Genomic DNA, 27,300 nt, shown 5'->3' on the forward strand with positions numbered 1-27,300 from the left:
CAAAATGAGGAGCCTCCCAATAAGCACTGGTATATACACAAACACTCCTTCTCCCTCCTAACACATAGTTTTTGCAATGGCCAGGTCACAACACAAAACAAGATAGGCAGAAATAGCATGTTGACACAACAAAAATTGCGCACTTGTTATCATTTAAAACCGGACAATGCTGTGTTACAGCGCTTGTCGCCAAATATGTGGTAGCACTTCAAATCAATATAAAAAACACATTGACAGTAAGGGTTAAAGCGCGGATAGTGACCTCCTAAGTGCAGCAGCCTCCCCCCGTGATAGTCACCCATATATACTCGTTACCATTTTAAAAAAAAAAAGCAATAATGTTTTAAAGCGCATGTCTCCAAATATGTGGTAGTACTACACATCGATATTAAGGAGCACATTAGCTGTAACGGGTACAGCGCAGATCGTGACCTCCTAAATTCAGCAGCCCTCCCCGCGGTACTTACCCGTCCGTGTTCGCAACTGGCTAACTGTTTGAAAGTTCAAGGGTGCCGGTGTTGTGTACACGCCATATAAATAAACTTCTGCTGCTGTAAGACGCCGTAATATCCCACGTCAATGACGGAGCGGGCGGTACGCAAATGAGCCTCCCCAGAGGGATCAGTTTGTGAAAAACATTATTGATAGACCAAATAGTAAACAAAAGGGCGCACACAGCCAAGCAGCTGGCATTATCCCACTATTCCCCAGGATGTCTAATAACAGTGAAGAACCCATTGACAGGAGTGCGAGTAAGCCACACCAACCTAGGCTTCAAGATCGATAAATTAGCACTCACATATTGTCGACGGACAATAACAGGTTGCACATAAAAAAGCGACCAACTCCGAGGAACGTGACATATTATACATCCTAAAAGAATGGCCTGGTCTCGATATCAGGGTAATGCTGGCATTCAGTTCACAAAGCAGTATTTTCCACTTCTCTCCGTGTGAACACGGCTTAAAAAACAAGCTGTCGCCCTTGTGGCTTTCTCCTTAATGAACAAAAAAAGTGCCTAAAATGACTAATGGAGGAGAGAGTGTCACGCCGCCAGTAAAAGATCCAGTCCACCAGGGCAGGGAAAAAAGCGGACAGAGTGGTAACCACGAGGGACTAAAAAGCCTCCTGGACAATCATAACACCCGGTTTTGCATAATTGGTGATGCAAAATGACGTGCACCAATGCAAAACAATGGCGGAGCAGAAAGCGAGCTTCTGGAATCGCATCAATTCCAAGAAGCCCTCACATGGCGAGAGCAACGCATGTGCGCTGCTAATGCCAGGTGAGACCTAAAAAACGAAATGCCTTCCCTGAACTAGCCATGGATTAGTACAATTTAAAAAAAATGCACAGACACTTCAGGTATACATAATTGTGAATCATATACGCTCATGCACGTGCATCATCTAAGTCCCAAGTTCAACATGACATATGCTGAAGTTGGTTTGGGTTTGTTTACAGGATAATACCAATTATATTGGGGTTTAAGAGATGAGTCCTGATCTAGTAAATGGCCGTACAGATCAGCAGAGGGTGGCCCCAGTTGCTGTCAGTGATTGAATGTATTTTGCAGCATAACCAGTAATTGTCTGATGACCAGAAAAACTAGCCTTGTGAAACACAGGACTTGCTGATATTGTGGAAATTAAAGAAAGTCCTGCTGCAACCTATGAAGAGAAAAACATGCACTCCGCCTGAGAACAAGAAAGGGGCAACGTTAATTAGCAAGGTGAGCAGTCATGGAATGGAGAGGGCGATGGGATGCAGGTGCATAAATTAGCATGCTCAATAAAGTCACATTTACAGGTCAAAATCTGGGGAGTCTGCTTCGCTGCGGAAAGGGCGTGCTGAGCAGTCTGGAATCAGCTTGCTGCGATTCCTGTGAAATTGTACTTTGCACGCGTAGTGCAATGGTACGACATAACAGGCACGACTGACGGCACACTACTTTCGGGACTATTCAAAGCAAAGGAGGAGCAGGGCGGCCAGCGCGCGCCACGTTATAAAAGTCAATTTCTGACTCATTGACGGGTTTAGTTTCCAAAATGCAGCATTGTTTCCATCTACCCAGTGATGTAGCAAGGGTGCCATGAGCCGTGTTGGGATTATCAAAAGATCAAAGGCAGCCAATTTAGTGCTCTCAGAAAGAGAAGGCATTTAAGAGTACCTTGTAAATGTCTGCTTCAAAGGGGGTTATCCGGTGGTTGGATAATTGGCACTAATATCTCCCACACCCGAAGAAAACTGCCCATTAAATATATGATTGGGCAGTACCTGTTCCAAAGCTGCTGGTACTGCACTCTTTCCATGTGTAATTGCAGTGCTTTTGTATATAAATATAGCCTAAGAGACAAATAGAGGGGGAGGGGGGGTGCATATATGTATTTGAAATAAAGTGAGTTAGGTATGAGACATGTCCAATGTGAGAAGTGCAGCGAGGATCTTGGTGCACCTGGGAACAGACTAATTGGGTGGCCAAGATGTGGCGACTGGTTGTGTGCTCAGCATGTTCCCTGCGCAAGGCGAGTGTGACAGCCGTGCAATCAGAGAATGGTAATCTCCTGCGGCTTTTTGAGATGTCTGCAAATTACAGGCTAAACCTGCACAATGCTTGGGGCTTCCTTGTTGTTGGCATTTTGCTGAGTTGAGGCTTCTTGGGGTTTCAACGTGTTTTTGAAGAGAGGGATGATGGCGGCCGAAGAAACTCCTACTTAATTGCGTTCATTCATCATGGCAAGCAATTCTATCACCTAGGAAACATATTAAATTGCTTGGTGCAAAATGCCTTGTTTTCAAAGCAGAAGACTTTGGCATGTTGTTTTAGGGGTCCTTCTCTTCCATGTACTGTCCCTTTTAGCACAGTGCTGCTGACACTGGTGATCCATTAATTTGTCGTTTTATACAGCACATACCTGAGCCGAATGGGTAGCAAAGAGCTTTGCATAAAAAAGTTTCAATATTTAAGAATTTCAATTTTGTTACATTACAGTAGCAGAGGACAGGTTTCAGGATGCTGATTAAAGTGAAGTAAGGCACACAGTTTGTGTTCTAGTTCCACGTCAAAATGCTGCCTAAACCTGTAAGATGCGGGTATCCAGTTATAAAGTCTGCCCATTCACTAGGCGGGAACCACCCATATACTGCAACGGGCAAACGTGTCCGGGAGCTGGTACAGGAGCTGCGGGTGATACTGTGTGAGCACAAAGACTAACAACTCCTTGAATTTGTTGAAAAGGAAATGTGTCCCTTTATGAGACGCTCCACTCTTGTTATTGAAGAGATCCAACATATAGAGAATTTTGAAGGGGCGGAGCACCGGAGGGGTAGGGGGGAGGTTGTTTGGAGTGTTAAACCCCCCTAACAAATGCATTCTGTAGTTTGCTTTTATGGATGCTTGTTGTGACACAGAATATAGCTATATATGACTAACATTCTGTAGTAAATAGTTGGGTACTAAGACTTTCTGTGGGTTAATGGGAGTGGTCTGTTTGATTTCACCTGGGATTGGTACATGCCCACACTGCTATCAAAAACAAACATAAACACACACTCTCATCTATGTTTTGAAGCCCTTAAAATGTTGAATAGTTTGCAACATTTTGCAATTTAATTACCCCTAACAATCTGTGCACTTCTCTCTTTCCACTGCCCCTTAAGACCACCTCATGTTCTGCTGCTCATGTAATGTGTTTTAAAATATGATGTAGTGTGATTGTTGAGAAATCTGAAACTCTCACTTCCCCCAACCATACTGACCAAGCCACTGCCCTAGTTTAATTGACTGTTTTAATTGGTTCAAATTTGCTGGAATGTTGTTTTAACAGGGATAGAGTGGTGTGACTATGGGTGTTAAGGAAAATCTGTGCACATGCCGATCGAAGTCTGAAACTGTTTATACTCAAATAAAAATGTATGTGAGTCACAGATTTGGTTGGCCAGAGGGTTCCCAACTGTTGGTAAGCAAAGCCAAGACACACATTTCAAGTGTTTTCTGCACACAGACTTCCAGTGAAGATCATATGACTTTGTAAAACAAAGGAAGTACACAGGTGTCTAAGTCTGAGATCATGTAAAAGAAAGACAATGACCTCCTGTAGTAACAATGACCGATCACTACTCAGTGCGACTTTATCTAATGTCGGCAGCAGCACTACACATCATTTGTTTTTAATCCAAGCACAGGGTAGCAATAATAAACTGCATCTGGCTAAGCTTGTAGCTAGTTTTAACCACTTACCACTGCACTTTCCCATCATACACAGGGCTCACATTGGGTTTTAGGAAAACACCCCTAGTTTCAAAACATCCCTGAGCTCCTCCCTCGCTGTGAGGGGGTTGTAGCCCGCATCATGACCAGGCTTCATGATGCGAGGAGGTATCCCCATGATAAAGTATGACTCCTCTGGTGTGTGAGGGAAACGTCCTTAACAGAAAGGGAACCAACCCCTCTATAATCGTTGTTGTCACCTCTGGACTATCACTGTTTGACTTCTTTGTGTGATATTGAGTCTTTAATTGGGGAGTGTACCCTTGATGGTCCATTAAATCTCCTCAGGCCCGTGTGTGCGTGCGTGCGTGCACGCGCGCGTGTGTGTGTGTGTGTGTGTGTGTGCTAATGAGCACTTTCTCATCTCAGGAGCCCAGCTGCGAAAGAGTGGTTCAAATTGTCAGAAGAGGAGGCACTTCCTTTCGTTAGCATGAGCAAGAAAACATTGCTGAAGCAATTGTGCTGAGCCAATATCTTGCATTTCACAAGGGAGTGGCAATAAAGTAGTTTCAAGCCATTTTGTCACAATTGTTTTGTTATAGGAGAATGTTTGCATCGATGGAGAATCGAGCAAAACTGATAGAGAGGGTTTATGTTTATCAGAAAAACAAGGAATATCGAAATATTTTTGTTCGAGATGTATGTACAAGGCTGTCACTATGTGTGGGTTGTTTTCTTAAAGAAATACAGTTAAACAAAACACTTTTTTGCAACTAAATCACAACAATATCATGCAAAATTAAATTAAATATGTGACACAACAGTTGGATTTATTTAGAGATAGCGAGATTATGACATCTATTGTATTTACATTCCTCTTCATTGTGATGGACCTAAAAAGGTTTTCAGTTCCAATGCTTTTCAATATAAAGCACAGATTGCTCTCTGAGGAAGAACAGTGGTACCTTATCACCAAAAACTGCAGTAGCTATTCTTCCTGTATCCTTTCACCTACAGAGTACCATGGTAGAACACATATTTCAAAACAGTTGAGAACTAAACCCAAAATGTCCTCCAGATAACACTGATTTTGTGATTCAAATTCTAACGTTTGGATACCAAATTAGGAAACATTTCAGTTTGGTTAGAAAAAATTGAACTCTAGAATTTTTATTTAAAGCATCAGGGGGCAGATTTACAAGCCCCTTGCGCCTCTTTGCGCCGCCATTGCGTCACTTTTTTGACTCAACGGCGGCGCAAACAATGCACCCTATTTACAACGTGACACTTCTAGGGAGATGCGTCACGTTGTAAAGCCCTACGTCACATTATACCTGCGTCAGGTATAATGTATGCAGGTGGGCGTTCCTACACAGGAAAGCCTCGTAAAAGTGATGCAGTGAAATCTACAAGATTTCACTGCGTCACTTCTAGGACGCCACTGCGTCAAAACCTTAGGGGTAAGGAGTGACGCAGTGTAGTGGGAATAGGCCACAAAATGCATTGCTGGAGTTGCGTCGTGCTTGCGACACGACTCCAGCAATGCGTGACTTTTGCCCCAACAGATGCGTCAAAATTTCTGACGCATCTGTCAATCCTTCCGTCATGGTGCGCCGTATTGTAAATATTGTAATGAACTGTTGTTTTTGTATTGTAAATACGGCGCATCCATGGTGGCGCAAGCATTTTTTAGGGTGGCGCAAGGAAAGTGATGCATCTCTATAGATGCGTCACTTTCTTGTAAACCTGCCCGTGGTGTTTATTTAGTGAGTTTTAAAATGATTTCCTTCAGTGCAGTAACACATCTGTGCCGGTTTGGAAAGTCTTTTAATCAGGCTAATGGATTCTCATTTCTATGTATTTCTCTTTCAGGTTCTGACCTGCCTCACTGCTGCACTTGAGGTAAGTGTCGGTAAATGTGTTGAGTCCCGCCTTATACCCAGCGCATTTAGCAGCGCTCTGCAAAGTTCAATGACTACTAATGCCACACGAGGCAAGAAGTACACTTCTGACAAACAACACTGTAATTACAATTTACATTAGGGATGTTAAGCCTGCTGTAATAAACAAGCCGCCAGATATCAGCAATTCCATTAGGAATCTTCACTGCAATCAACACGTTTGGATTTTAGCATTGACCTCAAGTGTGAGTTGGATTGTTTATGAAAAAAGAAAAAAACAAGCTTTTATTTTAGAAAGTGCATATTATTTTCAAGAGTAAAGAGTTGACTAGATGTACACAATCTTTAGCAAGCATAGTGTTCAATGTATTTGATCAAGAGCCCTTTGTTTTATGTTGATCATACAGAACATTTAACCTTGACAGAGGTTAGTGCAAGCCAAGAAGATGTCAGTGCAAAGGTGTCTGACATCACCAGGCAGTAGGAGAAAATCTATGAGTTGCTCTCCCCCAGTTTGGAAACAAACATCTTTATGGAAATAATTGAGCTAATGCTTCTAATACTTTTAAACCTCTAAAAATACTTCAGGAACCATGTTTCCTAATTTCAAACAGATGTGACTTGTTACAGAAACAAATCATTCCGCTGTAGATTACTTAAACTGGTCAAAAATTACATGAAATATAAAGGTTACAAGGTCACATTTAGGGGTGTGCAAAACTAGTGTAATTTCCTCTGGTGTGAGTACATAAAATGTTGGTAAAATGACACGAAATATAATTTTTTCATTTAGCTTCATGTTTTAGTTTGAAATGCGACCTCACGCACATTTTGTGCTAAAAAATAGCACAAAAATCACAAGTGCCGCTCTCGTTCTCCCCATTCATGTTGTTCCTATGCTCCTGGATTCTTCCACTTATGGGGGCAGATTTACAAGCCTCTTGCGCCACTTTTGCATCACTTTTCCCATGTTAAAAATGACTCAAAAATGGTACAAAGGCCTTGTAAATAAGCCCCATGGGGCCATATTATCAAGGACGGCGTTAAAATTATTGCCGCTTTAGCGGCAGGTAACTGCCGCTAAAGAGCCGATAATGAGCTTGATAATATGCCCTTGTGAATTCCCATAGAAGCCCATTCACACCGGAACATGGGTTTCTATGGGAATTCACAAGGGCATATTATCAAGCCCATTATTGCCGCTAAAGCAGTGATAATTTTAACGCCGTCCTTGGTAATATGGCCCATGGTCTTTAATTATGCTGCCAGACATAATGGCAAAATGTGGTGAATTTTGCAAAACAACCATAGTGAGAAAAATGGAAAGTTACACGATTATGCTGGCATAGCCAAAAACGTCAACAGGGGCTGTCACGCTCGATCTGCAAGCCAACAAACGGTCTCAATTGTGTGTTCGCCTCAATCACATTGGTCAGCATCACTTAAAAACTGGCATAGGACAACACACTTTTAATTGCTCTATACCAGCAGTACCTGTCTCTCACATTCTGTTTGGCATATGGACACATTTTATGCCTGTGGGTGCACGGTCACGGAATATCCTGCATACCCGGGAAGATGCATGTAGTACAATATGTTAATGTACTACCACTAGGCCTGGGCTAAAAATCCGTTCCTCTCGTGGAAATTGCGATAATTTGACATTTTCGCGTTCCGCGGAAAGTGCGAAAATGTCAACATTTCCGCAGTCCGCATTTTACCGGAAATGTTTTGCTTGCTCGCGCTGTAAAATAATACATTCTTGCGTGCGCGCGATCGCCTTACCTGAATCCCCGCGTTCGCCGACAAGTTTTCCCGATCCGGTCGCGTTTTCCACGAGATGTTGGATTGTTGGTAGCCATTTGCGCTGTCTCGCGACAGTTCGCGCCCGCAGTAACATCATTCGTCGCGCGATCACGTCTTTCTTCTCGCGATCATGCACAGCGAGACAAGTGTGGTAAATAATTTCATTACCGGAACTTAATTTGATGCGGAAAATCTATAATAATAGCTCAGTAAAATAAGAGGCAGAATCCGTGGTATTAGAGGTTCAGAACGGGCTTTATTCCAAGATCAATTTAAATTGAGGAGCTCCATATTCCATCACCACGAAGGTTCAGGAAGTGAAGACGCTACTTTATTGACAAGTAATCATTTTTATACAATAGGCATTACAGTGAAACAGATGGAGGAGGCGTAACAATTGTTAGTAAAGATAAAACATACATGCGTAGCAAAAGTGGGTGTAACTGGGTGTAACTAAAGAACGTCATCAGGTATGATGTCATAATAGGGTGGTTCCATGAAAGAATTTCGCAATGTCAGCAGAAATACTTGGCAGAAATGCGCGCGCAGCAGCATGACGTGTGATTGACGTGCAACTAGGGGGTGAAGGGGACTTGACATTTAGCTCTACATGTGGCGACAGAAGTCTGGAGGGTCAAGTCAACCTAATCCCAAATCATATCTAACATCCTATGTTTAGAGAACTATGTTATCCAAAAGAGAGGTCTCTTAGAGTAGAATCTTATTCTATACTGACTATACTGACTGTTAGTGCGTGTACAAGCGTCTAAGTGTCTATACTAGATGCGAGGGCAGAAATCTTCCATAGTAACAGGGCTATGAATTACTTGCATAAAGACAGAGAAGCCGGGCCTTTTGCTCGGTAGCTGGAAGAATGTTTACTTAAACTACTAGACAGGAATGCATTGGGTAGGGAGCGGAGCAGATAATCTCGAAGGTGAAATACAGTTTTTGGCAGGCAACAGGCTGATGTCAGGCACCGTTAGCCGCGCAGAGAGTAGGGCAAAGTTCATGGATACAGATGCGAGCTCAGACTGGAGCTTTCAGAGGCAGAAGGCAAGAAAAGCTTGATGGCAGAATCAGGGCCTACTCGCCTGGACTGTAAAATGGCATAAGTGAACCATATAAGCCGGTGGCCTTTCATACTTAGGAATAGAATATCCGGCCCATTCATGGCGGATCTGAAAGAGGACATGTTGGCGGTGGACGCACATGTGTTTGCGTCTTCATAACTGGAACTGGAGGGAACATACATGTACTTGTGATTTATACATGAAACCGTTGGGGTCCAAGATAGGGGACATAACTGATCAGAAAAATCCATATTTCCACATTCCCTCCTTGTCCCCTACTTGCCCGTTAAGAGATATCAATCTTCATCAATCCATCGATCTGTTCATATAGCATCATTTGTTCTTCTTTTTTCTTCTGGAATGAATGAAATCTTGGTGGTGGAATACACGATGTGGCACACAGACCACAGATCGCTGGTCCACATTGTAGGCATAGACAGCAACTGAATAATATGAGGAAGCCAATACCTAGGAAGGATAGGACCTTCCATCCAAAGGTAGATAATACACTCCAAAACCAACCGGACCAAGTCCAGGTGCCTGGATTCTGGTGTATCTGGCTTACAATCTTATGAAGACGAGTTATGGCTTTATATACAGATGGCGAATTTTCTGGTATGAAAATGCAACAACTTGATCCGATGACCCTACAAGCTCCGCCCCTATCGGCCAGGATGACGTCAAGGACAAGACGATTTTGAAGCACAACAATCCGCATAGCAGACTGCTCTTCTGTTAAATTGCCTAAGGCGGAAATAGTTTTGTTCACTACTGCTTCAAGGGTTCTGGTTAATCTACGTATCAGCTTACTATTGGTAACTGTACCTATATAGGGAAAGAGACCTTTATTGAAATCTGTGTATTTTTCCCATGCTGTCTCAGTGTAATCGACTATTGGGAGATCTCTCCTTTCTCTATTGTGTACTAAATGAGTGTTTCTGTGATAATCAGGAGGAGTTAGGAAAACAGGTGGCAAAAGGAATCCGATGTAGCAGGTACCATCCCAATCTAGTGGCAGACGTATGTATGCCGTCTGACCACATACGAAGTAGGAATGGCGGGAAGCTCTAAATGTAGACTTGCCTTGATCACTAAATTCTATTACAGTGGTGCATCTACTATGGCCCATATGTATGGAACCATTCTTTCTTACACATAATTCACCTTTTACTGGAAATACTGACATGGCGGGCAAAATTGGTGTAGCTTCGGATTCGACATTCAGGATCATGAGATTAAGCGTAAAATTACCTAATCCATATACTTCATTTTCTAGATCAGTTCCTGTTCTTTTGGGAAGTCCCTCCTTGTTAGGGTAGCAGATTTTGAGCAAAACTAAGTTCAGATTTCCCCATACCCAGTTATTCTGGTAAACTGCAGAATTCGAATCTAGGGAATTAATTAAACTAAACCATGCTCCACAGGAGCCGTTGTGTGTGAACGGGTATGGAAAGAGAGGTAGAATTCCTTTATAGTTCTGATAGGGAGGGAGTCGGCCACATATCCAACAATTTGTAGCATTGCTAACCTGATGGGAATGATGTAACATACTAATAAAAGTGTTATTGCGCAGCGCAAATCTATAAGACAATTCATGCGGAGGTAATTCACTAAAAGAATGTTCGGCAGTAACATTGTAAACATGTCTAGAAATAGGATAATATATGTGCAACAATATACTTGCAGTAATTATTAAAAGACTTAAGAAAAACAAAATTAATAACGTCACTGTGCAATGACTACGCAGTGATTTACAGTACGCATGTCGTTTCAACTTTATCCTTCTGTTTCTTTCTCTATACAGGTCTAAGGGATACATGTCAGAGACAAATTCGACCGATTCACCTTGGAGAGGACTTAAACAATCAAATTGCCTGACTTGTTAGACCGAAGTTTTAGTTTATATTGTTCATTGTTATTCAATTCAACCAAAGGAAGTTTTGAGTCAATCGGTGAAGACACGCAAGGTGTGTCGTTTACGTCTGACGGTAGTCCATGAAATTTCTTGATATGACTTGAATGTATCCAGCCTTTTCGACCTTCGATCTTCACGGCTGTCCTCGTCGTTAGCAATACGAGTTGAGGCGATTTCCACCTAGGATCCAGCTGAGACTTCCGATCAAAGTTCCTCACTAACACCAAGTCTCCTGGAATTACGTCATGGGGTTTCACCTCGGTGTTGTCGGGAAAGGCTGCAGCTACCTGTGAACGACAAGATTGTAGTGCAGACATCAAGGAAGCCAAGTAATCTGTCAGCATATTACAGTCAATATCAGTTATTTTGCGTGGTATAGGCGTCCCCCACATATTTGGTGGTCTACCGAAGATCACTTCATAAGGGGATAGCCCTGTTCGAGAGTGTGCTACCATTCTCATGTAAAAGAGTGCAACTGGTAACGCTACTACCCAGTCGACACCTTTCTCCCTACAAATTTTGGACAATCTAATTTTCAGGGTCTGGTTATGTCGTTCCACGAGACCTGCTGCCTCGGGGTGTCGGACACAGTGAAATTTCCACTGATAGCCTAACAAAAGTGAAACGTGTTTCATTAGTTCGGATGAGAACGGCTGGCCGTTATCTGAGTAGACAACACGTGGTAAACCGTACCGTGGGAAGAATTCTCGAACCAACTGTTTGGCAGTAGTCGGAGCAGTGTAATCTGAAACCGGGTATGCCTCTGTCCAACGGGAAAGAGCACAGACAACTACGAGAACATATTTGAATCCTCGACATCGTTCCATCTGGATATAATCCATCTGGAGGACTTCAAAAGGGTGATCAGGAGGCTGAAATCCACCCTGTTCTACGGGAATGCTTTTACCTGGGTTAAACTGACAACAGATCATACAGGTACGAACTTTTTGTTTAGCTGCTGCTCGTAAATGTTTGTTGAACCAAATGTGTTGAATGCTGTCTAGCATAGCTTTTTCTCCTAGATGTGCTGGACTATGTACAGTGTTAATAACGACTTGGACCATTGAATCAGGAAGGAACCACACAGATTTTTCCTTCGTCATCCATCCTTGATCCGTTTGGATCCCTCCTAATGCAGTCCATTTCTTTATTTCGTCTGGTGTAGCATGTGTCTGTATGTCGATTACGTCAAGAGCGGGATCCTTAACCGTCATGCAATATGTTGGTGTCGGGACTATTGTCTTTGTCATGTCGGATGTTTGAGTTTGAGCAGTCTGTTTAGCTGTTCTGTCAGCTAGATCATTGCCTTGAGAAATGATATCAGTAACTTTCGTATGAGCTTTACATTTCATAATTGATATTGCAGTGGGTAGATGTATTGCATCTAATAAGGCATGAATGAGGGGCCCGTGCTGAATGTGGGCACCGTGAGAAGTTAAATAACCTCTCTCTCGCCACAGCACGCCGAAGTCATGTACAACTCCGAATGCATAACGTGAATCAGTGTATATGTTGACTTTTTTATTTGTGGCTTGAATACAGGCTTGTGTCAGAGCGATGAGCTCTGCTGCTTGAGCGGACAGGGTATTTATGCAATTAGTTTCAATGATTTCAGTGTCTGTTGTGACTGCGTAAGCGGCCACTAGCTCTCCTGTACCTGTTCTCATACATGAACCATCTACATACAACGTCAGGTCTGGGTCTAACAATGGGACGTCTGTTAAATCTTGTCTGGGTTTCGTCGTGATAGTGGTAACTTCAATACAATCATGTGCAAGTGGGTCTGTTCCGTTTATTGGTAACAGTGTGGCAGGATTCAATGTACTACAACGTCTGATTTCTATATGTGGCTGAAACAATGTTAATTCGTAACCAGTAAGTCGTGCTATAGTCAAGTGTTGTGTTTGTGTGCGGTTCAAGAGAACCTCTACTGCATGTGGTACTTGTACTGTCAATGGATGTCCTAATACTATGGCATTGCTTTGTCTGATTGCTAAAGCTGTTGCTGCCACTGATTTCAGGCACGCAGGCAAAGCCTGAGCTACGGGATCTAATGTACTAGAAAAATAAGCACATGGTTTGTGTGATCCTGCTTGTTCCTGTGTGAGTACTGACAAGGCAGTACCTTCGCGTTCTGTAACGAAGAGTGTAAACTGTTTATTGTAACATGGTGTTGCTAAAACAGGTGCTTGACATAAGGCTTTCTTTAGGCTTTCAAAAGCTTGTGTATGTTCCTGAATCCAAGGGAGAACAGTCGATGTGGCTGCCTCCTGTGTTGTCAATTGAATGAGTGGTTTTGCTAGAAATGCATACTGAGGGATCCACTGCCTACAATATGAAGTGAGGCCTATGAAAGCCCGCACCTCCTTTTGTGTCTTGGGTATTGGCATATTTGCAATTAACTGGATGCGATCTGATGTAAGCTGCCTTCCCTCCTTGGACAGCGAGTGACCAAGGTAAACAACTCGCTGGACACAGAATTGCAGCTTAGAAGGGGACACCTTGTGCCCCTTTTCGGCCAAAAATTGTAAAACCGTCAGTGAGGCTTTTTCACATTCAGGTTCGCTTCGAGCGGTGATCAGCAGATCATCGACATATTGAAGCAGGGCAGTGTTGACTGGCATGTGGATACTGTCGAGTTCTCGTTTCAGTGCTTGGCTATAAATGCTGGGGCTTTCTGTAAATCCTTGAGGTGCGCGTGTGAATTTAAAGCTACGTCCATTTAAACTAAATCCGAACAAATATTGGCTTTCCGGATCTATTGGGACGCTGAAGAAGGCATTCTTGAGATCAATTACAGTAAAGAATGTTGCTTCGGAATCAATGGCTGTCAGTAATGAAGAAATGTCTGGGACTACGGGGTATTGTGGTACAATGCATTTATTTAATTCGCGCAGATCAATTACCAATCGATATACTGGCGGGGCTGTTGGATCTGTTCGTTTAAGAATCGGAATTATCGGTGAATTACATACATTGGAGTCAGTTTCCACAACCACTCCTTGGGTAATAAGCTCGTCAATGATTTGTAGTAAAGCCACTACAGCATCTGGGGGTAACTTGTATTGTCGCATTCGGGGTAGTACCACTCCTGCCTTTAGTGTGACTCGATATGGTGTAATGTTCATGCAACCAACATCTGTAGGGCCTTGTGCCCATAAATGTGTCGGTAAAGTCTGCAGTCGATGATCCATGTCTCGGGACACGTAGTGCCCTTTGAAATCTCGTAAAAACAATCTTACTCCTTCTGGAGAACAGCATATAATAGCTCCTAGAGCTTTCAAAGTTTTTATGCCTAACAAGTTTTCTGGACATGATTTAGTAAGTAATAAATCTGTAGTTCGTGTCAAGGGACCGATCGTAAGTGGAAGAGGCTGTGTTACTTCGTTAATGATAGGTTTTCCTGAAAAGCCAAGGGAAATATTCTGTGAGCCTGAGAGGGGTGCCCCTGGAACTTCACTACGTTTTATTGTTGTTCGGCTTGCCCCTGTATCAAGTAAGAATTTTCTATCTTGACCTAACAGTTCACTGTGTACATAAGGTCCTTCTTGATCTACAGGGACCTCAATAAGGGGTAAGCCAACTTCCCTCTCTAGGCTGTTTCATGAGTATCGTTGATAATCAGGATAGTCATACTGTGCGGTCTGATACATCTGTCGGGTCGTTGTTTGTGTGGCAGCAATAGGCTGCGGTGGTGGAGCTGGCATAGACTGTTGCGGAGCTGGCATGGACTGTGCATGCTGCGGGGTTCCTTGTTGATTCTGATCCTGTCTAAGTGGTCTTGGTCTTTCTTTTGTGTTACCTATGGCGATATTATGTTTTAAAACGGGACAATCGTGTACATAATGACCTGGCTGTTTACAATAGTTGCACGTCCCTTTAACAGGACCTGTTGAAACACTGGACTGTGTTATACCCTTCTTATGACCGTCAGCTGGAACTGTCTGGGAAACTAGCATTTTCATTTTCGTGTCTTTCATGCGCCTATGTTCATGTTCTTGTTCTTCTCTAATTCTATTGTGATGGTACTGTAGCATTTGTAACATTTGTGACGGAGTGTTACCTTGCCAGGTACTCTCGAACTTCAATACTCTATTCTTAACTTGGGGCAAGGCATTTTCAACCAATTTTGTCACAAACAGATGTGGATACGACTCGCTACTTGCTTTTATTCCACTATTTATACCAAAACATTTCTCAAATCGTGAATAGAAATCACTAGTGTCTTCATCTGATTTTTGTTTACAGGCTGAGATTGCACCCCAGTCTTCCTTTTTCGTAGTTAATAAACGTGGCAGTACCTGTACTAGTAAACCTGGTAGTGCTTTGGTCTTGTCCCCGAGCCCTGAACCTGGACCTCGAGCTTTTTCTTCGTTTTCTAATGCTGTCCAATCTATCTTCTGGTCTCCCACCTCCCAATCCTTTTCCTTGAGTTTTTCATAAATGCCCGCAGGCATTAATACCTTCAATATTGTCATAATGTCGGGGTAGGTATATTCTCCCATGAGTAACATATCTTTAATTTCACGGTGGAAACCCGCTGGGTCTTTGTCATGACTGGGTACCACTTTCTTCATTTCTAATAGTTCTATTTTGGATATGGGTGTGTATACAAACACACGTTTAAACTCATTGTCATCACCTTTTATCGGGTGTACTTCGCGTAAGGGGTTCTGTCTATCCATGTAATACGTCGTTCTTTCCTTGATAGGCAGTGAGACATGTTCAGGACATACAAAAAGGATGTACTGCTTTCTGGATTCTAGTATTTCTCTAATTAACTTAGTACCGGAACCTCTCCATTTATTCGTGAGTAATTCAGTCAATATATCAGGTAAGGGGCCAGGATCGGAGTGTTGGCTTTCATATAATATAAGGAGTTGTTGAATCATATAGATACCAGCTAAACGCTGTTCATCTGGGGCGAGGTTCAAAAACGTATGTGCTAGTGTATCATCACCATATTTTCCAGGACTATCAACCCAGTGTACGGCTGACCTGGCTAATTCTTGTTCGTCCATAGAATCGAGTATATGATAACCCCTTCGTTCTCGGAGTAATTTGTCAGCGGCTTGGAATGAATATTCGGGGGACCTTATATTTATTATAGGAGTTTGGAATTTTCTGTTATTATCTGGACGTATCGGACATATCGGATCAGTAAAGCATCTAGTATTATTGCAAGATCTTCCTCTACCTACATAGGCCATAGTTTCTAACTGTCCTGTGGGCAGTTCTAATTCTTCCTCGTCCTCGGTTTGTTCAGGCTCGTCTACTGCTAATCTTTCTTCGTGTATTCGTTCTATTTCTTTGCGGATCTTTCGGCTCATAGCTACTATACATGATCGTTTATCGTGTCTCCCCTCTGATATATTCTTACCCCATGTGGTAAGAATTTGCATTTCTTCCGGATTTACCCCTGGTTGGTCTTGATTTCTGATCACACAGTTTATGAGGAAACGTAACAGCTCCCCCTGTATTTCCACCTTTTGGTACTCCATGGCTCTGGTAATACTCTCAGGGTCTCGCCCTGACTGAACAAAATGATATATATTTTCTAAATGTGCAGTCATTCCTGGTAGCTTCCCTAAGTATATTGCGGCTCGTCGGATACGTAATGATGCCAGCATCATTTCGTCCCCTTTTCCGGGCACAGGGTCATATCTACAATCTATTAGAAGTTCCTTGAGCGTGTTGGGAGTTACTAGTTTGGGTGTACGTTGGTGGGCTAATTCTTGAAAGGAAAGTTTATTTGTTCTGGGTGGCGTAGAAAAAATGCTTGATGTACCTCCGGTAGCACCACCTGGGGTGTTGGATGTGAAAGGATTCGTTGAACGGGATATAGCAACCATAGGTGTGGATGCAGATGTAGAAACAGATGTGCTTGCCGGAACTTGTGTCGGGGTTTGCTGTTGCAGAGGTACAGACGGAGGAGGGTCTTGGCGTTGAACCCCCTCGGCAGGCGGTCTATGTGGCGCAGCATTAGCATACTCGGGAGCTGCGTCGTCTAAATAAGAGGAAAGAAAAACATCTTCTGCGGTTCTGGGATGCCCTTTGGGATGTACTTTTATCGGAAACAATGGGGGTGGCAAGTCTTTTGGTATTTCCGGAGTAGCCTTAGGTAATCCTTCGGCCAGAAGAGGATACATACCATTCACAAGGGCATTTCTTTGTCTGTCTGTTTGTTCTGACTTTACTCGAGTACCTTCTTCAATTAATACACTTTCTCGAACTTTATTTGAATTCTCCTTACTTTTCTCTTCCTGTCTGAGCGCTTTCTCTGTGCGTCTATATGATTCTTTACGCCATAATTCAATGGCATCTTTCTGTGACTGTCTAGCTTTCTTTTTCCATAATTCTTCTTCTACTTTCATAATGCAATCTGCATCCCAGGTCCCAGCTGCGGGCCACCTCTGACTTTCTGGTAATTCCTTGGTGTAGTCTACCCATAGATCAAGAAATAATATGGCGTCTAGGCCATGTTTATGATACATGAAGTACCCTGGAGTGTCCCTAGGAGGAATGGGAACAGCTTCTTCGAGTACCCCTTTTCTAGTTTTGATCTGTCTTAATTTCGAAAAGAGCGGCATATTGAGAACTGATCTGATACCTAATTTTGAACACGTTTAATACCATAAAACACAATAATGAACAGTCATTCACACCACAATATACAGAACGTATTTAAAACATTTTTAACATTTAACATTTAATGAACAAACAATGATGGTCATTTAGGGAACTAGTCACTAAGCATAATACTCGATACTAACTAGGTAATTCTGAATTTTATACTAGACATACTTGATATACTGCTAAACAGTACAGATACACTGCTGAAACAGTGCAGACCGGATTTGTGTACCCAAACCCGTCTTGACCGGCACAAACTATGTGCACGTCAGAACGCCTCCCCGATAATGGTACTCACCGGGTAGCTCGGAACGGAAGGCCTCGGAACTGAACTGAACTTGAACCGGACTGGACTCGACTCGGAACTTCGGAAACTTCAGAAACTGGTGGGCCTCTGTATACCTCGGATCTTGCTCTCTCAGCTAGGCTCTGGTCGGGATACTTCGCACTTCTCACCGCCTCGTCTGGGTGTTGATCGCAGCCTCAGTTACCCCCGCTCGGCAGGAGGGAGATACAGGAAATCCTTTGGGTACGCGTTGCTGTCCGTCCAGCTGTGACAGGAGACCGGGCCTGCAACGCACCGCCGGCGCGTGAGATGAGAAAGTGTCCCTGTTCGGGCGCCATTTATGTGGTAAATAATTTAATTACCGGAACTTAATTTGATGCGGAAAATCTATAATAATAGCTCAGTAAAATAAGAGGCAGAATCCGTGGTATTAGAGGTTCGGAACGGGCTTTATTCCAAGATCAATTTAAATTGAGGAGCTCCATATTCCATCACCACGAAGGTTCAGGAAGTGAAGACGCTACTTTATTGACAAGTAATCATTTTTATACAATAGGCATTACAGTGAAACAGATGGAGGAGGCGTAACAATTGTTAGTAAAGATAAAACATACATGCGTAGCAAAAGTGGGTGTAACTGGGTGTAACTAAAGAACGTCATCAGGTATGATGTCATAATAGGGTGGTTCCATGAAAGAATTTCGCAATGTCAGCAGAAATACTTGGCAGAAATGCGCGCGCAGCAGCATGACGTGTGATTGACGTGCAACTAGGGGGTGAAGGGGACTTGACATTTAGCTCTACATGTGGCGACAGAAGTCTGGAGGGTCAAGTCAACCTAATCCCAAATCATATCTAACATCCTATGTTTAGAGAACTATGTTATCCAAAAGAGAGGTCTCTTAGAGTAGAATCTTATTCTATACTGACTATACTGACTGTTAGTGCGTGTACAAGCGTCTAAGTGTCTATACTAGATGCGAGGGCAGAAATCTTCCATAGTAACAGGGCTATGAATTACTTGCATAAAGACAGAGAAGCCGGGCCTTTTGCTCGGTAGCTGGAAGAATGTTTACTTAAACTACTAGACAGGAATGCATTGGGTAGGGAGCGGAGCAGATAATCTCGAAGGTGAAATACAGTTTTTGGCAGGCAACAGGCTGATGTCAGGCACCGTTAGCCGCGCAGAGAGTAGGGCAAAGTTCATGGATACAGATGCGAGCTCAGACTGGAGCTTTCAGAGGCAGAAGGCAAGAAAAGCTTGATGGCAGAATCAGGGCCTACTCGCCTGGACTGTAAAATGGCATAAGTGAACCATATAAGCCGGTGGCCTTTCATACTTAGGAATAGAATATCCGGCCCATTCATGGCGGATCTGAAAGAGGACATGTTGGCGGTGGACGCACATGTGTTTGCGTCTTCATAACTGGAACTGGAGGGAACATACATGTACTTGTGATTTATACATGAAACCGTTGGGGTCCAAGATAGGGGACATAACTGATCAGAAAAATCCATATTTCCACACAAGTGAAAACAAGATGGCCGCGCCCGCGAGCAACCGCATGAGTAAGTTGGCGAGCCGCGACCACGCAGAACATACCGTGAACGGGCGGGATAAAAACTTCCGCAACTTCGCGATATTTCCGCGTGTTTGAGGAGATTTTTAACATTTTCGCGATAATTTGCGAAAGTGAATTTCGCAAATTCCGCCCACCCCTAACTACCACTAGTAAGATGCATGCCATGCCTGGCTATATATATATGCAGTGGAGTATACGACTGTATGGTTGCAGGAGTGAGATGTTTTTGTTAAAACTGAAGTGATTACAGTAATACGAGTGACCACACACCCTCTAGAATGTGATATATGCATTCTTATAATGATACATGTTGTAAAGCATGTGACTGTGCATTGATAAATATGTGGGTTTGGCACCAAGTTTGGACTCTTCTTAGTAATATAATAATATTTCCTATTTTTGTTTTTTGTCTGAGTTTCTTAAAATGTTTGTTTATATTGATTATATCTTTAGCTATCCAGTAGTTCAGTTCTTCCTTAGGTAATACTTGATCTTGGGAGAGGAAATCTATGACAGCAAAGGCAAAATACAAAGTCCAATAAAACTTACTGTGAGCTATAAGATGGTGAACCATTCACTTCAAGAAGCCTACAAACAGAGAAGGGCTGCACAATGGTTGCAGAAACATGTCAAGAAACATAATAAAGCATAGATCATAAAAGCATTCTATGTATTTCTTCTCTTTAAGAAGGCTTAAGAGGTATGACCATATCAGTCTTTAATAATAAAAAGCTGTAAGTGACGTAGGTGAAGCACAGTGGGAGAGGAGATTGTTGAAGATGATAAGTTGTGCCAGTAAGAGCCCCTTTCTACAACCGCCAACGCCTCAGGGGCTAAAGTGAGCCATCTGGGCTATTGCTCATTTCACCAGAATATGCAGGTTTTGGTCAAATGTTCCCTTAAATCCTCCCAAAAATGAGGTCTATAAATACAACTTAACAACCTTCAATAGTAGTGTTAAAAGCTATGGCATGTATGTTGTGCTGGTGCGTAGTATGTGTTGTGACCTGACACACAGACTATGTGATATTACTGCAACATGCAAGAGATTCTGAGAAGACACATTTGCAAAAAAGTAATGATGGTCAATACAGAATGCATACAATTAGTTAAAACACTTAAAGATTAACAGTTCCAACAGTGGCGGCTCCTCCGCTAAGGCAGAGGAGCGTCGCCCCACTGCCTCGGAGCAGCAAAAGAGAGAAAAAAATTAAATGATAATTACTAATGTTATTATTATTTTATTTCATCCTCCTGCTGCGGCAGACTGGGTGAGGGGGTGGGGCAGGGCTGAAGAGCAGAGGAGGAGTGGTACAACCCTCCTAAGTGTGCAATGACTGGTTGGTCGGCCCTCTCGGGCCACCCAAACGGGTCATGGGCACTTCCCCCCTTCTCCATGCAGGCTGCATTACAGCCTTCATGGAGAACATGCCCATCCCTACAGCCCCTGGCTGAACACCGTGTCACAGCGCTCAGACCAATCACAATGCTGCATTGCAGCTTTGTAATTGGCTGCGGGGAGTATGGGAGCCCTGGTGCTTCCTGCTTCCAATTTCTCACAAGAAGCCAGGAAGAGGACGCCGAAGAGGCGGCAGCTGACCCACTGGGAAGTAAGTGATTTTAATTTTTTATAGTGATCCAACCCCACCCCTCCCTGCCCCTTTTCCCCCACCCACTCCACTGCTGCTTCCAGGCAGCAGCCGTAACTGGGTTCCAACGATACAAAGCATTCATCAAGCGAATAGAAATGTACGGCATCAAATATCTGCCTTCATTTTTCGCGAATTTTTTCGTGCAGTTTTGTGATCACTTTGAGATGCAAACATAATTTTAAAACACATTTTTAAAAGCACTTTACCAACTAGAAACTCGGCTGGTGTGCTATAAAGTATATTTGTACTATGGCTTATCGTGGCAGATTAAATGTGCACAATGTAGAAACACCACAAAAAGTATCCAGAACAAAGTTTTGAAGCGAAGTCCTGAATAAATATGTGTAAAAAATGTCGCTGCGTGCTGAATCAGTCCCATTATCAGCCCACATTATCTCACAGCTGCAATTACAGTGGTGGCTACCGACTCTGTTTCTCTAGCGAACAATCTTCTGCAGCAATTTTCTTAAATTGCTGCAGAATTTCTTCTCAGAAAATCAGAACTCATTGAGAACAATGGGGTTCCCAGTTATTTTACACTATCAGTTTTTTCTTGTAAGATCCTTCCTCGTTGTGCTTTTCATGATGCATGGCGCTGAAAGACGAACAGGGCCAGTGACCCCGACTGCATGCCTATTCTCCAACCAAATAGATGCTCAAACATCAGTAAACACTGTTCTTCTGCGCTTCTTTCTTTCATGGTAGACATCTAGACGCAAATCCCTCAAATTACTTTGAAACGAGAAATCCGTGGTGTTGATTGTACATGTAAAAACATACGTAAGCCTATTCGTTCAAGGAAATAGTTATTGACTTCTGGTGTGATTTATTATTCTTCATTGACAATTCATTTTTACACTAAATATTCTAATGATATGGAAGTTATGGGCATTCTCTGGAAATGGTCTAGGTCTGAGATTTCAAAATACAAGAGGAGCTCTTTCAGAGAGCTTTAAAATTTAACTCTGGATGAAAAAGAGAGAAAACAAAACAGAAACACACAATGATCTCCTCTCTGATAAGAGAAGGGGGAGTTGTTTAGGAAAGAATGCAATTACTCTCAGAAACAACACAGTGCAGACTTTCATTTAGGACCTACAATTATTACTCCCTGCTTACATCCTAATTACACTTTCCTCACAGATCTTAGTTTGGGGCCAATTCCCGTTTCCACCTGAATCGGAATTATACAACTGGCGATAATAGCACACACTGTGAGGTTGGGCTGAGAGAGAAATGGGGTGAATGTGGAAGGGGGTGCCACACCATAGTGAAAGTCTTAAGAGAAGTAAAGAGTGGTTGAAGAATACAGTCCTCACTCCATTACTTGTCTCAGTAAGTTAAGTGTTTACCACAGAAAGAGGCAAAGGTTGTTGGGCGAAGAAGAGTTCAAATCAGAAAACTGATAATACATCCTTTTATCCTACATTGAATACCATTAAGTTGGGTAGCATTAACTCCAGCTATTGAGAGGGTTTACAAATGCTATGTAGGAAACAAATGGCTAACTTTATCTTTCCAAGTTCCACAGAAGAACCCTATTACACAATAGTAAGCGATAAATACTGTCCTCTAAAAAGACTTGGCTACATAACATACCACGTAGACAAAGGCACCAAAAGTCCAGATTGTACTTATAAGGGCCTAAGATGTGGGCATAGGCTTTAGCTTATGAGGCTGTGTGTTGGCATAAGCTTTAAAGCCTGAAAGGGAGAAAAAGTTGAAAACAAAAATCTTTTTATGTTCTGTGGACTACAGGTCTAATTTGCAAGGCAGTTTTATATTGAGGGTTGAAGGGAAGACCAGAATAAACTTGTAAAAAATATTGAGGGTCACTGATAGTAGCCTAGAATTGTTAAAAGCTCCACATAGTGAAAAGGAGTGCTCTTTGGTGACAGGATTAGCTCTAAACTAGTGCTAGTAAATCAGAATAATCAATTTCCTAACAAATCTATCTATCTATCTATCTATCTATCTATCTATCTATCTATCTATCTGTCTGTCTGTCTGTCTGTCTGTCTGTCTGTCTGTCTGTCTGTCTGTCCGTCTGTCTGTCTATCTATCATGTGTTTGATGGTCCAGTTGAAGGCAAAAATACCGAAACGTGTCTGCCGTCTTTCCCCCACTTGCATTAAATAATGGTTATGCTGTTTTTAGAATAAAGGAACATTTTCAACATCTTGATTGTGTGCTGCTTCTTTTTCCATGTTCAGGCTCAGGGAAGTACTTGTTCAGTTTTAAACTCTAAAAACCACTGAAATTCACCAGAGATCTCTCCAGTAACTATAACTCATGCCCAAAGGTAAGTATAACTCACAGCCTCACCATGCACTGCTAATTACCCTATATATTTCATCACTCATGACATCTTCTTTGCCATCATTAATAATATCACTGTGCATGGCGGGGGCACGAGTTATAAGCACCGTTCCGTAAACAGTGATCCAATATATCCTAATTCTTTTCAATTAAGGCGGCCACTTCATTGGAATAATTGCTGCTCTATACTAAAGAGTACTGCAACAGGAGGTCTGCTATGTTCCATCAATATTACTAATAATAAAGAAGTCGGATCCTTCAGTAAATTGGAAAAGCATATTTTCCTCCGGCACTGCAGCCATGCTAGCCTAACGGAGTGACTGCGTCCCATAAGATTTCTGTTAACTATTCGGCACTCTAAGTTTAACGTCTTGAGGCTAGATTACAAAACATTTTAACTGGCATTCTTTAATGTGCTTGATGGTAAGTTAAGGCAGTGCATAATTCACACAACTTTTTCCATCGTATTTTGAAAACAGGATTCTGGAAGTTAAAATGTGTGACAAGAATATTTGGGAATATTTGTTGTGTGGTATTTTGTCTTTTTTTTCTGGTGATGCATTCTGTTGGATTTTATGCTGATGTGTTTTATATTGTTATATTGCAATATGAATTTGTCGTATTGTACTGTAGTAACTGTGTTGCTTCTGCTTTACATTTGTTGTTATGGTAGTTTATATATATTACTATACTATGTTCTGCTGTTCTCTATAGCTATGTCCACAAATGCTGCTGCATTACCAGCCAAAACAATCACATGACTTTAAAACTTTCCATAGAATATAACAATTTACCACGTCTAAGATCGTAAAATGGTACTGTTCCTGTTATTCAACTACTTAAGAAACAAATGAGCCCAAATGTGGCAGACTTAGTGTAAACGTAGCACTCACAGAAAAGGGACTTGTGTTATTTCCACTTAATATTTAGCAAGGCCCCAGGGCTACCTAGGGCTAAAAAAAGTCCCGGGGAGGGGGCCACCATCCCCATTTATTATTGATCAGTCCCTGGGGGATGGGGGGGCCGAGTGACCCTCCCCATTCATAATGTCGCTGGGCCCCGGGAGATGGGGTCCCCAGAATTGCCAAAATCGACCTGTGGAAACGTCCATGTGCCCCCCTCCCCAAGTATTACTTTGTTAGGTCCCGGGGGATGGGGTCCTTGACACCAATATTGGCCCATGGCTGCATGCCCCCCTCCACTTTCAGAATAAAACCCAGGAGATGAGGCCACTGGCGCCAAAATTAGCACACAGAGTGGGGCCATGTGGCCCCCTCTACTAGTATTAATTAAATAGGCCCCAGGGTATGGGATCCCTTGAGCCAATATTGGCCTAGGGAGGGGTGCAGCATGCCCAGTTCTTAATATGGCTGGGCCCTGGGAGATGGTGTCCCTGGGGCCAGAAATAAACCCGGGGAGGAAGGTTGCATGCCCCAAGTCCCCATTTACATGGGGTTTGCTGCATGCAGGGGCTTGGCTGCATGGGGGGTGGCTGCAGGGCCTGGCTGCAGGCCAGGACCCTGTGACGAACCCGCCGCCATGCACTGCCAAAGGGTGTGTGCGATGTGGGGTTAGCTGCATGCGTGGAGTTGGCTGCAGGTCCTGGACACACCCTGCGGCCCAGTCCCAGCTGCGCACAGCTGAAGGATGTGCATGATGTGGGGTTGGCAGCATGCAGGGTGTAAAGGCCCTGCTACCAACCCCCAGCAGCAGTAAAAAAAATAGAAATTCACAGAAAAAACAAAGGTTACAGGGACTTTCTAGTTTGTACATAGAATTTTATAAAAACTTACAAATTCTGACAAAAAACAAAGGTTACAGGGACGTTATAGTAAGGTTTGCGATTTACACACACAATCCCATAGAAATTCAGCTATTATAGTTATACTTATCTCTCTCAATTAACTATAACTCATGCCCTGAGGTGAGAGCCAGACTGGCCGTAGCAGCTACCGGCTACCGGCTGTTTCTCTGGTGAGCCAGAAGGGTGAGGGCCGGGTTTGGACCGGTGTGGGCCATTTTTTGTTAATGGGGGCCGGTTTTGCAGTGCTGCAAAATCAGCCCGTTGGTAGGACATAATTGCCAGGGTAGGTTTGCGATCCCAGTCCGGCCCTACCTAAGGTAACTATAACTCGCATCCTCACCATGCACTGCTAATTACCCCACATATTACATTGCTCATAGCATCTTCTAGAACATCATTGATATTATCCGTGCAACATTTATTGTAAAACTATTGATGAGAAAACTGCATGGAGGGGGCGCATGTTATAGTTACCGTCAGGCAAGAGTTTGTAGTTACTTGAGACAATTATAACTATAACAGCTGAATTTCTATGGTTTTGTGTGTGTAAGTTGTGAACCTAACTATAGTGACCCCCAACCGTTGTTTTTTAGCGAATTATATATCGATATATACTCAAAGTACATAGATGTGCACTCAATGCATTTAGACATAAACCTATATATATACATATATTTTTTTTATATGCATAGACGTAGGTAGTCACTAACCTTGTCTAGGGAAATAAAAAGGGACACAGCTGGCTCTGTAAACGGATATCACAAAATAGGAGGTGTCACTGGTAAATGTTTTTGCTGTAGATTTCCCATGCTGCGCTATTTTACATGGTTTATGTTGCCAATTTTTGTTCAATGCTTTGTTTAGACAATATAATTTAATCTCTTAGCAATATTTCATTATAGTCCCTTAAATTTCCTTTACTTTTCTCTCCTGGCCTTCAATAAAGCTTGTCGGGAAGTCTATTTTTGGATTTGGGTCAGGGTGTAGGAGAATTTGGATTAAAGTGTTATATTATAACCAAGGCTTGGCTAGTTTACAAGCTGCTACCTATTATGTCATGTCATGTGATGACATGTGATAGCATGTCATGTCATGTTATATGCACATGGCATGCTTAATGCTGCCCTAAAGCCACCTCAAGGAAAGGAGCAGTCAGGGAAGCAGAGAAGAGGGGTGAGCCATATGAATATAAAATGACCCAAACATTTTCATACCATATTAGCTGTTGGAGTGGTGGTGCATAAAGGGTAGCCAACCTAGGTTTATGGTTGACTTGCAAAGGAGGTGGGTGCAGAAAAGCCTAGCTGATGGCAGCAGTGTCTGAAAAAAGATTCAAGTCATAGCAGTACGAAAAGTTCAACCTAGGCTGGTAGTAAAAAGCGACAAAGAGACAGAAAGATGGAAATAGAGAGAGAGATGGCATGTGTGTGTGTGTACGTGTGTGTAAATGACTTCTGAGATTTGTATTTTACATTTTACTACCGTCAAAAAGCTAATTGTGGTTCCGCTTTTTTGGGCTTTCAAAAGTGGCGGCTGCCACAATAAAGAGATGGTGAGAAGGGTGGAAGGGTTGCGCAGGAGGGGGAGTGCATGCGGGGGGTTTAATAATAAAAATTGTTTATATAAAAGACACACTTACCTGGAGCCTCTGCCTGCCTCCTGCGTCGCGCTCAGCCTCCCCCTTCCTGGTCCCAGCAAGCACTGGGGCCTCGTCACGGACTCCCTGTCTGAGCAGGCTGGAAAGACATACCCCTCAGACCAGGGATTCTGTGGAGGTTTCTCCAGCTCGGCTATTCAATGCAGCTGGGCTGGAGAGACCTAAGTGTACATGTGTGTTTTGGTCTGCCTGAGACAGCCTGCCAAACTCTTATGCGCACTGAAGAAGTGCGCATAGCATCCCTCTTCCCCATGCCCCACCCCTCCCTGTGCAAGCAGGCTCAGAGCCGGCAAACGAAAAATAAAACAATGACATTGTTCTATTTTTCATTTGCTGACTCTGAGCCATACAGTGAGGCAACACTCCTCCGCCATTGCGGAGGAGCCGATGCTGGCTTTCGCTATTCCTTTTATAATTTTAGAACTCTTTTTCTAGATTTCTTTGATTTGCTGCATTTTAT

At 42.8% G+C, this 27,300-nt stretch overlaps 1 protein-coding gene across 1 annotated transcript in view; it reads left to right on the plus strand.

Annotated features, from left to right (window-relative positions):
- The window catches only part of LINGO2 (leucine rich repeat and Ig domain containing 2), a 3,888,832-nt gene that overhangs the window by 2,765,538 nt on the left and 1,095,994 nt on the right, over positions 1–27,300 (plus strand). The window contains exon 10 of the mRNA XM_085641323.1: positions 6,084–6,113. The gene's annotated coding sequence lies outside the window, so the exon portion shown is untranslated. The remainder of the gene's footprint in view (positions 1–6,083; positions 6,114–27,300) is intronic.

Source organism: Triturus cristatus, chromosome 2_2, assembly GCF_964204655.1.
Source record: "Triturus cristatus chromosome 2_2, aTriCri1.1, whole genome shotgun sequence".
In the NCBI taxonomy this organism is placed as follows: Eukaryota; Metazoa; Chordata; class Amphibia; order Caudata; family Salamandridae; genus Triturus; species Triturus cristatus.